We start from the raw sequence: 19,813 nt of genomic DNA, 5'->3' as shown, positions 1-19,813 counted from the left end.
TTGAAGATACTTTTGCTTTGGACTAAACTAAACTGTTTTACCCGATGAAAGAAAAGAAGAGATGGATCTACACGATGAATCAATTCCATCGTTAAAAGGAAGTAAAGTCTTCCGAAAAAGACACGCGCTTCTTGATTTAGGTCATGAAGTTGTCGTCCAGACCAGCTGTAGGTTGACGAAAAACCTAGAAAAGTCATCACTAAAATCAGCAGGAAATCCACGGACCTCAGCATAAAACAGGGTCGCCAAGTGGTCAAATTTATCCTAACCATGAGAAGGATTTATCTCGTACAATGGGGGGCACCGTGCAAATTAGCTTGATAAGACTAATAAATCAGATCCCCAGAAAGGATAATCTCCTTTAAAGATCAAAAATCAGCTTTTAAGACTGATATTACTCAATCCTAGAGATTGACCTTAAAGATTGAGAATTCAAACTCATGAAATTCAATGATATCTAAACTCGAGCTTGAACGAGAAAATATTTTGATCAAAATTACAAACCGATTTGTTTTCTGAAAACCCATTTTCAATGCGTTCATTACCATTGAACGTAAAATCCTAGGAATTCATCTGGAATTCATTAGGTCATCTGAACCAAATCGGGTGTCAACCGTAAGAACGGTGGTTGCATAGCATGGTCAAAGACAGGACCTTGTACCAGACCGAAAAATCATAAGGGTGAGCTTTACTATTGCTCCTACCAAGGATAGTAATTGCGTCCGATGAAATGTCCCGTTCTTATTGATTAAAAACGTTCCATATTAATTGATTTCGTTGCGAGGTTTTGACCTCTATATGAGACGTTTTTCAAAGACTGCATTCATTTTAAAACAAACCATAACCTTTATTTCATCAATAAAGGTTTAAAAAGCTTTACGTAGATTATCAAATAATAATAATCTAAAATATCCTGTTTACACACGACCATTACATAATGGTTTACAATACAAATATGTTACAACAAAATAAGTTTCTTGAATGCAGTTTTTACACAATATCATACAAGCATGGACTCCAAATCTCGTCCTTATTTAAGTATGCGATAGCGGAAGCTCTTAATAATCACCTGAGAATAAACATGCTTAAAACGTCAACAAAAATGTTGGTGAGTTATAGGTTTAACCTATATATATCAAATCGTAACAATAGACCACAAGATTTCATATTTCAATACACATCCCATACATAGAGATAAAAATCATTCATATGGTGAACACCTGGTAACCGACATTAACAAGATGCATATATAAGAATATCCCCATCATTCCAGGACACCCTTCGGATATGATATAAATTTCGAAGTACTAAAGCATCCGGTACTTTGGATGGGGTTTGTTAGGCCCAATAGATCTATCTTTAGGATTCGCGTCAATTAGGGTGTCTGTTCCATAATTCTTAGATTACCAGACTTAATAAAAAGGGGCATATTCGATTTCGATAATTCAACCATAGAATGTAGTTTCACGTACTTGTGTCTATTTTGTAAATCATTTATAAAACCTGCATGTATTCTCATCCCAAAAATATTAGATTTTAAAAGTGGGACTATAACTCACTTTCACAGATTTTTACTTCGTCGAGAAGTAAGACTTGGCCACTGTTGATTCACGAACCTATAACAATATATACATATATTAAAGTATGTTCAAAATATATTTACAACACTTTTAATATATTTTGATGTTTTAAGTTTATTAAGTCAGCTGTCCTCGTTAGTAACCTACAACTAGTTGTCCACAGTTAGATGTACAGAAATAAATCGATAAATATTATCTTGAATCAATCCACGACCCAGTGTATTTGTATCTCAATATTGATCACAACTCAAACTATATATATTTTGGAATCAACCTCAACCCTGTATAGCTAACTCCAACATTCACATATAGAGTGTCTATGGTTGTTTCGAAATATATATAGATGTGTCGGCATGATAGGTCGAAACATTGTATACGTGTCTATGGTATCTCAAGATTACATGATATACAATACAAGTTGATTAAGTTATGGTTGGAATAGATTTGTTACCAATTTTCACGTAGCTAAAATGAGAAAAATTATCCAATCTTGTTTTACCCATAACTTCTTCATTTTAAATCCGTTTTGAGTGAATCAAATTGCTATGGTTTCATATTGAACTCTATTTTATGAATCTAAACAGAAAAAGTATAGGTTTATAGTCGGAAAAATAAGTTACAAGTCGTTTTTGTAAAGGTAGTCATTTCAGTCGAAAGAACGACGTCTAGATGACCATTTTAGAAAACATACTTCCACTTTGAGTTTAACCATAATTTTTGGATATAGTTTCATGTTCATAATAAAAATCATTTTCTCAGAATAACAACTTTTAAATCAAAGTTTATCATAGTTTTTAATTAACTAACCCAAAACAGCCCGCGGTGTTACTACGACGGCGTAAATCCAGTTTTACGGTGTTTTTCGTGTTTCCAGGTTTTAAATCATTAAGTTAGCATATCATATAGATATAGAACATGTGTGTAGTTAATTTTAAAAGTCAAGTTAGAAGGATTAACTTTTGTTTGCGAACAAGTTTAGAATTAACTAAACTATGTTCTAGTGATTACGAGTTTAAACCTTCGAATAAGATAGTTTTATATATATGAATCGAATGATGTTATGAACATCATTACTACCTCAAGTTTAGTAGGTAAACCTACTGGAAGTGACAAGAAATGATCTAGCTTCAAAGGATCTTGGATGGCTTGAAAGTTCTTGAAGTAGGATTATGACACAAAAACAAGTTCAAGTAAGATTTTTACTCGAATTAAGATAGTTTATAGTTATAGAAATTGAATCAAAGTTTGAATATGAATATTACCTTGAATAAGAAAGATAACCTACTGTATATAACAAAGGTTTCTTGATCTTAGATGATTACTTGGAATGGATTAGAAAGCTTGGAATTAAATTAGTAAACTTGAAGGGATTTTTGAAGTGTTCTTGAAGTGTTCTTCCTATGATGATTATAGCTTGATTCTTGAAGTGATTTTTGATGAAGATGATGATTAACTACTGGAAAAATATTTTCATAATAGTGTGTGTGTGTTGAGAGAGAATTAGAAAGAGAATTGGAAGTGAAATGGAGTGAATGATGAGTGGTAATTGGTGAGTGGTGAGTGGGGTTAAAAGGAGTTCTAGTTAGTTGACTAGCTCATGGTAGAAGTTAAAATTGATTAGTCATACATGACATAATCAAGATTGGAATCCCATGCTAGTTCCTATTGGTATATACCCATAGTAAGTACGTTTTGAAGCTGTGTATAATACGGGTAAGAATACGACTAGAATTCTTGATGAAAGAAAAGAATGGGAAAGTAACTGTAACCATTTTCGTTAAGTATGAGTGTTTTGATATATGTCTTGAAGTCTTCCAAAAGTATTTTAATACATCTAAATACACTACATGTATATACATTTTAACTGAGTCGTTAAGTCATCGTTAGTCGTTACATGTAAGTGTTGTTTTGAAACCTTTAAGTTAACGATCTCAATTAATGTTGTTAACCCATTGTTTATTATATCTAATGAGATGTTAAATTATTATATTATCATGATATTATGATATATTAATATTAATATATCTTAATATGATATATATACATTTAAATGTCGTTACAACGATAATCGTTAAATATATGTCTCGTTTCGAAATCCTTAAGTTAGTAGTCTTGTTTATATGTATATAACTCATTGTTAATATACTTATGGAGATAATTACTTATCATAATATCATGCTAACCATATGTATATCCATATATATATCATCATGTCGTTTTTACAAGTTTTAACGTTCGTGAATCGCCGGTCAACTTGGGTGGTCAATTGTCTATATGAAACATATTTCAGTTAATCAAGTCTTAACAAGTTTGATTGCTTAACATATTGGAAACATTTAATCATGTAAATATCAATCTCAATTAATATATATAAATATGGAAAAGTTCGGGTCACTACAGTACCTACCCGTTAAATAAATTTCGTCCCGAAATTTTAAGCTGTTGAAGGTGTTGACGAATCTTCTGGAAATAGATGCGGGTATTTCTTCTTCATCTGATCTTCATGCTCCCAGGTGAACTCGGGTCCTCTACGAGCATTCCATCGAACCTTAACAATTGGTATCTTATTTTGCTTAAGTCTTTTAACCTCACGATCCATTATTTCGACGGGTTCTTCGATGAATTGGAGTTTTTCGTTGATTTGGATTTCATCTAACGGAATAGTGAGATCTTCTTTAGCAAAACATTTCTTCAAATTCGAGATGTGGAAAGTGTTATGTACAGCCGCGAGTTGTTGAGGTAACTCAAGTCGGTAAGCTACTGGTCCGACACGAGCAATAATCATGAATGGTCCAATATACCTTGGATTTAATTTCCCTCGTTTACCAAATCGAACAACACCTTTCCAAGGTGCAACTTTAAGCATGACCATCTCTCCAATTTCAAATTCTATATCTTTTCTTTTAATGTCAGCGTAGCTCTTTTGTCGACTTTGGGCGGTTTTCAACCGTTGTTGAATTTGGATGATCTTCTCGGTAGTTTCTTGTATAATCTCCGGACCCGTAATCTGTCTATCCCTCACTTCACTCCAACAAATCGGAGACCTGCACTTTCTACCATAAAGTGCTTCAAAAGGCGCCATCTCAATGCTTGAATGGTAGCTGTTGTTGTAGGAAAATTCTGCTAACGGTAGATGTCGATCCCAACTGTTTCTGAAATCAATAACACATGCTCGTAGCATGTCTTCAAGCGTTTGTATCGTCCTTTCGCTCTGCCCATCAGTTTGTGGATGATAGGCAGTACTCATGTCTAGACGAGTTCCTAATGCTTGCTGTAATGTCTGCCAGAATCTTGAAATAAATCTGCCATCCCTATCAGAGATAATAGAGATTGGTATTCCATGTTTGGAGACGACTTCCTTCAAATACAGTCGTGCTAACTTCTCCATCTTGTCATCTTCTCTTATTGGTAGGAAGTGTGCTGATTTGGTGAGACGATCAACTATTACCCAAATAGTATCAAAACCACTTGCAGTCCTTGGCAATTTAGTGATGAAATCCATGGTAATGTTTTCCCATTTCCATTCTGGGATTTCGGGTTGTTGAAGTAGACCTGATGGTTTCTGTTGCTCAGCTTTGACCTTAGAACACGTCAAACATTCTCCTACGTATTTAGCAACATCGGCTTTCATACCCGGCCACCAAAAATGTTTCTTGAGATCCTTGTACATCTTCCCCGTTCCAGGATGTATTGAGTATCTGGTTTTATGAGCTTCTCTAAGTACCATTTCTCTCATATCTCCAAATTTTGGTACCCAAATCCTTTCAGCCCTATACCGGGTTCCGTCTTCCCGAATATTAAGATGCTGCTCCGATCCTTTGGGTATTTCATCCTTTAAATTTCCTTCTTTTAAAACTCCTTATTGCGCCTCCTTTATTTGAGTAGTAAGGTTATTATGAATCATTATATTCATAGATTTTACTCGAATGGGTTCTCTGTCCTTCCTGCTCAAGGCATCGACTACCACATTTGCCTTCCCCGGGTGGTAACGAATCTCAAAGTCATAATCATTCAACAATTCAATCCACCTACGCTCCCTCATATTCAGTTGTTTCTGATTAAATATGTGTTGAAGACTTTTGTGGTCGGTATATATAATACTTTTGACCCCATATAAGTAGTGCCTCCAAGTCTTTAATGCAAAAACAACCGCGCCTAATTCCAAATCATGCGTCGTATAATTTTGCTCGTGAATCTTCAATTGTCTAGACGCATAAGCAATCACCTTCGTTCGTTGCATTAATACACAACCGAGACCTTGCTTTGATGCGTCACAATAAATCACAAAATCATCACTCCCTTCAGGCAATGACAATATAGGTGCCGTAGTTAGCTTTTTCTTCAATAACTGAAACGCTTTCTCTTGTTCATCCTTCCATTCAAATTTCTTCCCTTTATGCGTTAATGCAGTCAAGGGTTTTGCTATTCTGAAAAAGTCTTGGATGAACCTTCTGTAGTAACCAGCTAGTCCTAATAACTGGCATATGTGTTTCGGAGTTTTCGGGGTTTCCCACTTTTCAACAGTTTCTATCTTTGCCGGATCCACCTTAATACCTTTTTTGTTCACTATGTGACCGAGGAATTGAACTTCTTCCAACCAAAATGCACACTTTGAAAATTTAGCGTACAATTCTTCCTTCCTCAATACTTCTAACACCTTTCTCAAATGTTCACCGTGTTCTTGGACATTCTTTGAGTAAATAAGTATGTCATCAATGAAAACAATGACAAACTTGTCAAGGTATGGTCCACACACTCAGTTCATAAGGTCCATGAACACAGCTGGTGCATTAGTTAAACCAAATGGCATGACCATAAACTCGTAATGACCGTAACGTGTTCTGAAAGCAGTCTTTGGAATATCATATTCTTTCACCCGCATTTGATGATACCCGAAACGTAAGTCAATCTTTGAATAAACAGACGAGCCTTGTAGTTGATCAAATAAGTCGTCGATTCTCGGTAGTGGGTAGCGGTTCTTGATGGTAAGTTTGTTCAACTCTCGGTAGTCGATACACAACCTGAATGTACCATCTTTATTCTTGACAAACAAAACAGGAGCTCCCCACGGTGATGTGCTTGGTCGAATGAAACCATGCTCTAAAAGTTCTTGTAATTGGCTTTGCAGTTCTTTCATCTCGCTGGGTGCGAGTCTGTAAGGAGCACGAGCTATTGGTGCAGCTCCTGGTACAAGATCTATTTGAAATTCAACGGATCGATGTGGGGGTAATCCCGGTAATTCTTTCGGAAATACATCGGGAAATTCTTTTACGACGGGAACATCATTGATGCTCTATTCTTCAGTTTGTACTTTCTCGACGTATGCTAGAACAGCATAGCAACCTTTTCTTATTAGTTTTTGTGCCTTTAAATTACTAATAAGATGTAGCTTCGTGTTGCCATTTTCTCCGTACACCATTAAGGGTTTTCCTTTTTCTCGTATAATGCGAATTGCATTTTTGTAACAAACGATCTCTGCTTTCACTTCTTTCAACCAGTCCATACCGATTATCACATCAAAACTCCCTAACTCTACTGGTATCAAGTCAATCTTAAATGTTTCGCTAACCAGTTTAATTTGTCGATTCCGACATATATTATCTGCTAAAATTAATTTACCATTTGCTAATTCGAGTAAAAATTTACTATCCAAAGGCGTCAATGGACAACTTAATTTAGCACAAAAATCTCTACTCATATAGCTTCTATCCGCACCCGAATCAAATAAAACGTAAGCAGATTTATTGTCAATAAGAAACGTACCCGTAACAAGCTCCGGGTCTTCCCGTGCCTCTGCCGCATTAATATTGAAAACTCTTCCGCTGCCTTGTCCATTGGTGTTCTCCTGGTTCGGGCAATTTCTAATAATGTGGCCCGGTTTTCCACATTTATAACAAACTACATTGGCATAACTTGCTCTGACACTAATTGCTCCGCCATTACTCGTTCCGACACCATTTGTTCCTTTCGTTCTATTAACCCCTGGTCCGTAGACCTCACACTTCGCTGCGCTATGACCATTTCTTTTACACTTGTTGCAAAATTTGGTGCAGAACCCCGAGTGATACTTTTCACACCTTTGGCATAGCTGCTTCTGATTGTTGTTGTTGTTGCGGTTATTATAGTTGTTGGGATGATTGTTGTAGTTGCTGTTGTTGTTGTTGTTGTTGTTGGGCCGTTTGTTGTAGTTGCGATTGATGTTGCGATTGTTGGGATAATTGTTGCGATTATTGTTGTAATTGCTGTTGTTGTTGTATTGGTGATTCTTATCACCGTTTTCCTCCCACTTTCTTTTGACTTTCTTCACATTGGCTTCTTCAGCAGTCTGTTCTTTAATTCTTTCTTCAATCTGGTTCACTAGTTTGTGAGCCATTCTACATGCCTGTTGTATGGAGGCGGGCTCGTGTGAACTTATATCTTCTTGGATTCTTTCCGGTAATCCTTTCACAAACGCGTCGATCTTCTCTTCCTCATCTTCGAATGCTCCCGGACACAATAGGCACAATTCTGTGAATCGTCTTTCGTACGTGGTAATATCAAATCCTTGGGTTCGTAACCCTCTAAGTTCTGTCTTGAGCTTATTGACCTCGGTTCTGGGACGGTACTTCTCGTTCATTAAGTGCTTGAATGCTGACCACGGTAGTGCGTACGCATCGTCTTGTCCCACTTGCTCTAGATAGGTATTCCACCATGTTAACGCAGAACCTGTGAAGGTATGCGTAGCGTACTTTACTTTGTCCTCTTCAGTACACTTACTTATGGCAAACACCGATTCGACCTTCTCGGTCCACCGTTTCAATCCGATCGGTCCTTTGGTTCCATCAAATTCCAAAGGTTTGCAGGCAGTGAATTCTTTGTAGGTGCATCCTACACGATTTCCTGTACTGCTAGATCCAAGGTTATTGTTGGTATGTAGCGCAGCCTGTACTGCGGCTATGTTTGAAGCTAGAAAAGTACGGAATTCCTCTTCATTCATATTCACGGTGTGTCGAGTAGTCGGTACCATTTCCTTCAAAATAGTCAAATGGAACAAGTTAATCATACAGAATATTAAGAGTAGTTAATAGTATTTCGTAGCATAATATGAACTCATTTATAAAAGCTTTTTCTTCATATTAGCGTTTTATAAGTTTAAATTCGGGTAGTACCTACCCGTTAAGTTCATACTTAGTAGCTAATATACAATTCAACTACTACAATTCTATATGAAAAACTGATTATAATAATATTTCGCGTTCAAACTTTTACACAATATTTTACAAACTTACAATACCGCTTATTTTACATATAGCATGAAATATAGCACACAATAAATTTGATACAAGATGGTTGTGAAGATAATTCTAGCTAGTACACAAGTCGTTCAGCAAAGGCAATAAAGACACGTAATTCATACGTCCAGAAACAAGTCATGCATTCTGGTTTTACTAGGATTACTTCCCATCCTTGGTCTTGTGGAACATAACCGTTATGGCCGTTGATAAGACAGCGTGTTGTAACGTCGTCAAAGGGACGAGGGTTACGTAATGTCCAACAGTCCCGTAACAATCTAAAAATCTCATTTCTTACCCCAATTACCGACTCCGTCACTTGTGGGAACGTTTTGTTTAATAGTTGTAGGCCGATGTTCTTGTTCTCACTTTGGTGAGAAGCGAACATTACTAATCCGTAAGCATAACATGCTTCTTTATGTTGCATGTTAGCCGCTTTTTCTAAATCACGAAGTCCAATATTCGGATATATTGAGTCAAAATAATTTCTTAACCCATTGCGTAAAATAGCATTTGGGTTCCCCGCAATATATGCGTCAAAGTAAACACATCGTAACTTATGGATTTCCCAATGTGATATCCCCCATCTTTCGAACGAAAGCCTTTTATAAACCAAGGCATTCTTGGAGCGTTCTTCGAATGTCTTACAAACTGATTTCGCCTTAAATAGTTGTGCCGAAGAATTCTGACCGACTCTAGACAAGATTTCATCAATCATGTCTCCGGGTAGGTCTCTTAAAATATTGGGTTGTCTATCCATTTTGTGTTTTTATACTGTAAAATAGACAAGAGTTAGATTCATAAAAAAAATACTTATTAATACAAGCAATTTTTACATATATCATAAAGCATAAGCACACTATATTACATATATTACACCACACGAATACAACTATCTTATTTCGACTCGCTTGTTTCTTCTTCTTCGGTTTTGGTTCGTTTTGCCAAGTTTCTAGGGATATATGATGTTCCCCTAATACGAGCCGTCGTTATCCACATTGGTTTAGAAAAACCTGGTGGTTTAGAGGTTCCCGGGTCATTATTACAACTTAAGGACTTCGAGGGTTGACGATACATATAAAGTTCATCGGGGTTGGAATTAGATTTATCTATTTTTATGCCCTTTCCCTTATTATTTTCTTTTGCCTTTTTAAATTCAGTTGGGGTAATTTCTATAACATCATCGGAATTCTCGTCGGAATCCGATTCATTGGAGAATTGGTAATCCTCCCAATATTTTGCTTCCTTGGCGAAAACACCATTGACCATAATTAACCTTGGTCGGTTGGTTGAGGATTTTCTTTAACTTAACCGTTTTATTATTTCCCCCACCGGTTCTATTTCTTCATCCGGTTCCAATTCTTCTTCCGGTTCCGATTCTTCTTCCGGTTCTGACTCTTCTTCCGGTTCCTCTTCGGGAACTTGTGAATCAGTCCACGAATCATTCCAATTTACATTTGACTCTTCATTATTATTAGGTGAGTCAATGGGACTTGTTCTAGAGGTAGACATCTATCACATAATATCAAACGCGTTAAGAGATTAATATATCACATAATATTCACATGTTAAAAATATATAGTTTCCAACAAAATTTGTTAAGCAATCATTTTTCAAGTAAACACGGTCGAAGTCCAGACTCACTAATGCATCCTAACAAACTCGATAAGACACACTAATGCAAAATTCTGGTTCTCTAAGACCAACGCTCTGATACCAACTGAAATGTCCCGTTCTTATTGATTAAAAACGTTCCATATTAATTGATTTCGTTGCGAGGTTTTGACCTCTATATGAGACGTTTTTCAAAGACTGCATTCATTTTAAAACAAACCATAACCTTTATTTCATCAATAAAGGTTTAAAAAGCTTTACGTAGATTATCAAATAATGATAATCTAAAATATCCTGTTTACACACGACCATTACATAATGGTTTACAATACAAATATGTTACAACAAAATAAGTTTCTTGAATGCAGTTTTTACACAATATCATACAAGCATGGACTCCAAATCTCATCCTTATTTAAGTATGCGACAGCGGAAGCTCTTAATAATCACCTGAGAATAAACATGCTTAAAACGTCAACAAAAATGTTGGTGAGTTATAGGTTTAACCTATATATATCAAATCGTAACAATAGACCACAAGATTTCATATTTCAATACACATCCCATACATAGAGATAAAAATCATTCATATGGTGAACACCTGGTAACTGACATTAACAAGATGCATATATAAGAATATCCCCATCATTCCAGGACACCCTTCGGATATGATATAAATTTCGAAGTACTAAAGCATCCGGTACTTTGGATGGGGTTTGTTAGGCCCAATAGATCTATCTTTAGGATTCGCGTCAATTAGGGTGTCTGTTCCCTAATTCTTAGATTACCAGACTTAATAAAAAGGGGCATATTCGATTTCGATAATTCAACCATAGAATGTAGTTTCACGTACTTGTGTCTATTTTGTAAATCATTTATAAAACCTGCATGTATTCTCATCCCAAAAATATTAGATTTTAAAAGTGGGACTATAACTCACTTTCACAGATTTTTACTTCGTCGAGAAGTAAGACTTGGCCACTGTTGATTCACGAACCTATAACAATATATACATATATTAAAGTATGTTCAAAATATATTTACAACACTTTTAATATATTTTGATGTTTTAAGTTTATTAAGTCAGCTGTCCTCGTTAGTAACCTACAACTAGTTGTCCACAGTTAGATGTACAGAAATAAATCGATAAATATTATCTTGAATCAATCCACGACCCAGTGTATATGTATCTCAGTATTGATCACAACTCAAACTATATATATTTTGGAATCAACCTCAACCCTGTATAGCTAACTCCAACATTCACATATAGAGTGTCTATGGTTGTTCCGAAATATATATAGATGTGTCGGCATGATAGGTCGAAACATTATATACGTGTCTATGGTATCTTAAGATTACATAATATACAATACAAGTTGATTAAGTTATGGTTGGAATAGATTTGTTACCAATTTTCACGTAGCTAAAATGAGAAAAATTATCCAATCTTGTTTTACCCATAACTTCTTCATTTTAAATCCGTTTTGAGTGAATAAAATTGCTATGGTTTCATATTGAACTCTATTTTATGAATCTAAACAGAAAAAGTATAGGTTTATAGTCAGAAAAATAAGTTACAAGTCGTTTTTGTAAAGGTAGTCATTTCAGTCGAAAGAACGACGTATAGATGACCATTTTAGAAAACATACTTCCACTTTGAGTTTAACCATAATTTTTGGATATAGTTTCATGTTCATAATAAAAATCATTTTCTCAGAATAACAACTTTTAAACCAAAGTTTATCATAGTTTTTAATTAACTAACCCAAAACAGCCCGCGGTGTTACTACGACGGCGTAAATCCGGTTTTACGGTGTTTTTCGTGTTTCCAGGTTTTAAATCATTAAGTTAGCATATGATATAGATATAGAACATGTGTGTAGTTAATTTTAAAAGTCAAGTTAGAAGGATTAACTTTTGTTTGCGAACAAGTTTAGAATTAACTAAACTATGTTCTAGTGATTACGAGTTTAAACCTTCGAATAAGATAGTTTTATATATATGAATCGAATGATGTTATGAACATCATTACTACCTAAAGTTTAGTAGGTAAACCTACTGGAAGTGAAAAGAAATGATCTAGCTTCAAAGGATCTTGGATGGCTTGAAAGTTCTTGAAGTAGGATTATGACACAAAAACAAGTTCAAGTAAGATTTTTACTCGAATTAAGATAGTTTATAGTTATAGAAATTTAATCAAAGTTTGAATATGAATATTACCTTGAATAAGAAAGATAACCTACTGTATATAACAAAGGTTTCTTGATCTTAGATGATTACTTGGAATGGATTAGAAAGCTTGGAAGTAAATTAGTAAACTTGAAGGAATTTTTGAAGTGTTCTTGAAGTGTTCTTCCTATGATGATTATAGCTTGATTCTTGAAGTGATTTTTGATGAAGATGATGATTAACTACTGGAAAAATACATTCATAATAGTGTGTGTGTGTTGAGAGAGAATTAGAAAGAGAATTGGAAGTGAAATGGAGTGAATGATGAGTGGTAATTGGTGAGTGGTGAGTGGGGTTAAAAGGAGTTCTAGTTAGTTGACTAGCTCATGGTAGAAGTTAAAATTGATTAGTCATACATGACATAATCAAGAGTGGAATCCCATGCTAGTTCCTATTGGTATATACCCATAGTAAGTACGTTTTGAAGCTGTGTATAATACGGGTAAGAATACGACTAGAATTCTTGATGAAAGAAAAGAATGGGAAAGTAACTGTAACCATTTTCGTTAAGTATGAGTGTTTTGATATATGTCTTGAAGTCTTCTAAAAGTATTTTAATACATCTAAATACACTACATGTATATACATTTTAACTGAGTCGTTAAGTCATCGTTAGTCGTTACATGTAAGTGTTGTTTTGAAACCTTTAAGTTAACGATCTCAATTAATGTTGTTAACCCATTGTTTATTATATCTAATGAGATGTTAAATTATTATATTATTATGATATTATGATATATTAATATATCTTAATATGATATATATACATTTAAATGTCATTACAACGATAATCGTTACATATATGTCTCGTTTCGAAATCCTTAAGTTAGTAGTCTTGTTTATATGTATATAACTCATTGTTAATATACTTATGGAGATACTTACTTATCATAATCTCATGCTAACCATATGTATATCCATATATATATATCATCATGTCGTTTTTACAAGTTTTAACGTTCGTGAATCGCCGGTCAACTTGGGTGGTCAATTGTCTATATGAAACATATTTCAATTAATCAAGTCTTAACAAGTTTGATTGCTTAACATATTGGAAACATTTAATCATGTAAATATCAATCTCAATTAATATATATAAACATGGAAAAGTTCGGGTCACTACATCCGACACGTTATAGACCATAATTAAAAGCATGTCAGGGGACATTGCCTTAACAGTTGCTTGTTCAACACTTTCCTTTACAATCGGATGGTAGTTTATCAAAAGGTAATATACGGAGCAAGTAAACTGGACGTGTTGCTTTCCCAATACAAGGTTAGCAAGTGGGTGACTTAAAACCACAAGTTTTGAGCTAAAATTTTCAAATCTGAAACCCACCAAACCCACAAAAATATTTTGCAAACACCGGTGAAGGGTTATTCCGGAAAACTTATCTAGGGTAAAAGCTAGATTGAATTTTCAAAAAGATCAAATGTTTTCATAAAGATCCAATTTCCTTAAAGGATCTAAATTTTATAGTCATGTGGGACTGTAAACCACATCGTTTCTACCATTGTTTATACCGCCGTATTGAAATCACTGATGTACAAAGTGTGAAGAATAAAGAAGTGATTCTATTATTTCAAGACGATATTGCTTGAGGACAAGCAACACTCAAGTGTGGGAATATTTGATAATGCTAAAAACGAACATATATTTCATAGCATTATTCCTCAAGAAAGACAAGCTTTTAGTTGCAATTGTTCTATTTACAAGTGATATTCGTTTAAATAATAAAAGGTGAAGACAAAAGTCAGATTCGACGAATTGAAGACGCAAACGACCAAAAAGCTCAAAAGTACAAAATACAATCAATAAGGTTCCAATTATTGATAAGAAACGTCTCGAAATTACAAGAGTACAAGATTCAAAACGCAAAGTACAAGATATTAAATTATTCGCAAGGACGTTCGAAAATCCGGAACCGGGACCAGAGTCAACTCTCAACGCTCGATGCAACGGACTAAAAATTTCAAGTCAACTATGCACATGAATATAATATAATATATATTTAATTCTTAAAATTAATATATATATTATATTATATTTAAAAACCGTCGGCATAAAAAAACAAAGACTTTTGAGTCTCCCCAGCTGGCCATGCGATCGCATGGCCTGGAGGAAGAAACTCCATGCTATCGCATGGTGCACAGTTCCAGCTCACATGCCTATAAAAATCGAGCTTTGGTGTAACACAAAACACATCTTTTTCTTCTCCTCATTCAACGTATAATATTTATATTTATATTATAATTTTAATTTTAATTTTAATTTATAATAATAAGGGTGTGTTAGTGAATGTTGTAAGGGTGTAAAATCGAAATTCTGTCCGTGTAACGCTACGCTATTTTTAATCATTGTAAGTTATGTTCAACCTTTTTAATTTAATGTCTCGTAGCTAAGTTATTATTATGCTTATTTAATCCGAAGTAATCATGATGTTGGGCTAATTATTAAAATTGGGTAATTAGGCTTTGTACCATAATTGGGGTTTGGACAAAAGAACGACACTTGTGGAAATTAGACTATGGGCTATTAATGGGCTTTATATTTGTTTAACTAAATGATAGTTTGTTAATTTTAATATAAAGATTTACAATTGAACGTCCCTATAAATAACCATATACACTCGATCGGACACGATGGGCGGGGTATTTATATGTACGAATAATCGTTCATTTAACCGGACACGAGAATGGATTAATAGCCACTAGAATTATTAAAACAGGGGTGAAATTATGTACAAGGATACTTGGCATAATTGATAACAAAGTATTAAAACCTTGGGTTACATTCAGTCGACATCCTGGTGTAATTATTAAACAAAGTATTAAAATCTTATTACAGTTTAAGTCCCCAATTAGTTGGAATATTTAACTTCGGGTATAAGGATAATTTGACGAGGACACTCGCACTTTATATTTATGACTGATGGACTGTTATGGACAAAAACCAGACGGATATATTAAATAATCCAGGACAAAGGACAATTAACCCATGGGCATAAAACTAAAATCAACATGTCAAACATCATGATTTCGGAAGTTTAAATAAGCATAATTCTTTTATTTCATATTTAATTTCCTTTATTTTATATTTAAGTGCACTTCTAATTATCGCACTTTTATTTATTGTTATTGTATTTAATTGCACTTTTAATTATTGTACTTTTTAATTATCGCAAGTTTATTTTATCGCACTTTTATTTATCGCAATTTCATTATCGTTATTTACTTTACGCTTTAAATTAAGTCTTTTATTTATTTAATATTTTACATTTGGTTTTAACTGCGACTAAAGTTTTAAAAACGACAAACCGGTCATTAAACGGTAAAAACCCCCCTTTATAATAATAATATTACTTATATATATATTTGTATTTTTATAAATTTAAAACTAATATAGCGTTAAGCTTTGATTAAAAGATTCCCTGTGGAACTAACCGGACTTACTAAAAACAACACTACTATACGATTAGGTACACTGCCTATAAGTATTGTAGCAAGGTTTAAGTATATCCATTCAATAAATAAATAAATAAATATCTTGAGTAAAATTGTATCGTATTTAATAGTATCTCCTAGTAAAATTTAAGCTATTTTATATACACCTTTGTGCATATCAAAAATCTAATATTTTTGGGATGAGAATACATGCAGTTTTATAAATATTTTACGAAATAGACACAAGTAATTGAAACTATATTATATGGGTGAATGATCGAAGCCGAATATGCCCCTTTTGCTTGGTAGCCTAAGAATTAGTAAACCGATCTACTAATTGGCGCGAATCCTAAAGATAGATCTACTGGGCCTAACGAACCCCATCCAAAGTACCGGATGCTTTAGTACTTCGAATTCGTTTTTATCATGTCCGAAGGATTTCCTTGAATGATAGGGGATATTCTTATATGCATCTTGTTAATGTCGGTTACCAGGTGTTCACCATATGAATGATTTTTATCTCTATGTATGGGATGTATATTGAAATATGAAATCTTGTGGTCTATTATTACGATTTGATAAATATATAGGTTAAACCTATAAATCACCAACATTTTTGTTGACGTTTAAAGCATGTTTATTCTCAGGTGATTATTAAGAGCTTCCGCTGTTGCATGGTAAAATATGGACAAGATTCGGTGTCAGCATGATTGTATAATATTGTTTAAAACTGCATTCGAGATTTACTTTGTTGTAACATATTAATATTGTAAACCAATATGTATTGGTAGTGTGTAAGTGTGATATTTTTAGATTATCATTTCTTGATAATCTAGGTGGTGTCTTTTTAACCTTGTCGATAAAATAAAGGTTATGGTTTGTTTTAAAAACGACTGCAGTTTTTGAAAAACTTCTCATATAGAGGTCAAAACCTCGCAAAGAGATCAATTAATATGAAACGTTTATAATCTATATGAACGGGACATTTCAGTTGGTATCCAAATGTTGGTCTTAAAGAACCAGAAATTTGCATTAGTGTGTCTTATCGAGTTTGTTAGGATACATTAGTGAGTCTGGACTTCGACCGTGTTTTCTTTAAAAACGATTGCTTAACACTTTTGTTGGAAACTATATATTATTAACATGTAAATATTATGTGATATAGTAACCTCTTAATGTGTTTGATATTGTGTGATAGATGTCTACCTCTAGTACAAATTCCATCGACTCACCTAATAATAATGAAGAGTCGAATATATTTTGGGAAGATTCACAAATTCCCGAAGAGGAACCAGAAGAGGAGGAACCGGAAGAGGAGGAACCGGAAGAAGAAGAGGTTCCGGAGGAAGAAATATTGATACCTACAGTAAATCGATTAAATAAAAGAAAATGCTCAACCAACGGACCAAAGTCAATAATGGTCAATGGTGTTTCCGCCGAGGAAGCAAAATATTGGGAAGATTACCAATTTTCCAATGAATCGGATCCCGATGAGGATTCCGATGATGTTATAGAAATTACCTCGACCCAATTTAATAAAGCAAAAGAAAATAATAAGGGAAAAGGTATAAAAATAGAGAAACCTGATTCCAACCCCGATGAACTTTATATGTATCGGCAACATCCGTATTTCCTAAATTGTAACAATAACCCAGGAACCTCTAAACCACCAGGTTTTTCTAAACCATTGTGGAATATGACGGCTCGTATTAGAGGAACACCATATATCCCTAGAAAATTAGGAAAACGAACCAAGTCCGAAGAAGAAGAAACTAGTGATTCAGATTAGAGGGTGGTAATCATGTTGTGTATTATATGTATTGTAGTGTGCTTGTACTTTTATGTTCTATGTAAAAATTGCTTGTATTGTTTGTTAATTATCTTTTACTAATCAAATCCTTGTCTATTCTACAGTATAAAAACACAAAATGGACGTTAAGGGTAGACAACCGAATATTTTAGAAGACCTACCAGAGGATATGATTGATGAAATCTTGTCTAGAGTTGGTCAGAATTCATCAGCACAATTAGTTATGGCGAAATTAACTTGTCAAACATTTGAAAGACTTTCCAGAAATGCCTTAGTTTATAAAATGCTTTCCTTTGATAGGTGGGGTATATCACATTGGGGAGACCGTAAGTTACCCCGCGTTTTCTTTAAAGCGTTAAATGCGGGGAACCCAAATTCAATTTTACGCTACGGGTTAAGAACCTATTTTGACTCAACATATCCCAACATAGGATTTCGTGAGTCAAAAAGAGCTTCTAACATGCAACATAAAGAAGCATGTTATGCTTATGGGTTAGTGATGTTCGCTTCTTACCAAAGTGAGAAAAAGAACATCGGATTGCAACTTTTAAATAAAACCTTCCCACAAGTGACGGATTCTGTAGTTGGGGTGAGAAACAAGGTTTTTAGATTATTACGGGGCTGTTGGACATTACGAAACCTTCGTCCTTTTGACGACATTACAACATGCTGCCTAGCCAATGGTCATAACAGTTACTTTCCACAAGACCAAGGATGGGAAGTCGTCTTAGTAAAACCAGAATGCATGACCTGTTTTTGGACTTATGAATTACGTGTCTTTATTTCTTTTGCTGAACGACTTGCGTATTAACTGGAATTGCCTTTATAGCTGCTGATTAGCAAAGTTATTATGTGCTATATTTCGTCCTATATGTATAATAGCGGTATTGTAAGTTTGTAAAATATTGTATAAAATTTGAACGTGAAATATTATTATAATCATTTTTTTCCATATAGAATTGTAGTAGTTGAATTATATATTAGCTACTAAGTATGAACTTAACGGGTAGGTACTACCAGAATTAAATCTATAAAATGCTAATATGAAGAAAAAGCTTTTATAAATGAGTTCATACTATGCTACGAAATACTATTGACTACTCTTAAAATTCTATATGATTAACTTAATTCTTTTGGGCTATTTTTGAAGGAAATGGCACCGACGACTCGTCAGAATTTGAACATGAGCGAGGAAGACTTCCGTGTTTTCCTTGCAGCAAACATAGCCGCAGTACAGGCTGTGATGCAAAATAACAATAACTCTGGATCTAGCAGTGGAACAAATTCCACAAGAAATCGTGTAGGATGCTCCTACAAAGAATTCACTGCCTGCAAACCTTTAGAATTTGATGGAACCGAAGGACCAATTGGATTGAAACGGTGGACTGAGAAGGTCGAATCGGTGTTTGCCATAAGTAAGTGTACTGAAGAGGACAAAGTTAAGTACGCTACGCATACCATCATAGGTACTGCGTTAACGTGGTGGAACACCTATCTTGAACAGGTAGGACAAAATGCTGCTTACGCACTACCGTGGTCGGCATTCAAGCAATTGATGAACGAGCAGTACCGTCCTAGAAACAAAGTCAAGTAGCTAAAGGTAGAACTTAGAGAGTACGAACACAAGGGTTTGACATTACCACATATGAACGACGATTCACAGAGTTGTGCCTATTGTGTCCGGGAATGTTCGAAGATGAAGAAGAGAAGATCGACGCGTTTATAAAAGGGTTACCAGTAAGGATTCAAGAAGATGTGAGTTCACACGAGCCCGCTTCCATACAAAAGGCAAGTCAAATAGCTCATAAACTCATAAATCAGATTGAGGGAAGAATTAAAGAGCAGACGACCGAAGAAGCCAA

The sequence above is a fragment of the Rutidosis leptorrhynchoides genome, chromosome 9 (assembly GCF_046630445.1).
Source record: "Rutidosis leptorrhynchoides isolate AG116_Rl617_1_P2 chromosome 9, CSIRO_AGI_Rlap_v1, whole genome shotgun sequence".
Classification (NCBI taxonomy): Eukaryota; Viridiplantae; Streptophyta; class Magnoliopsida; order Asterales; family Asteraceae; genus Rutidosis; species Rutidosis leptorrhynchoides.
This window is presented reverse-complemented; position numbering follows the sequence as displayed.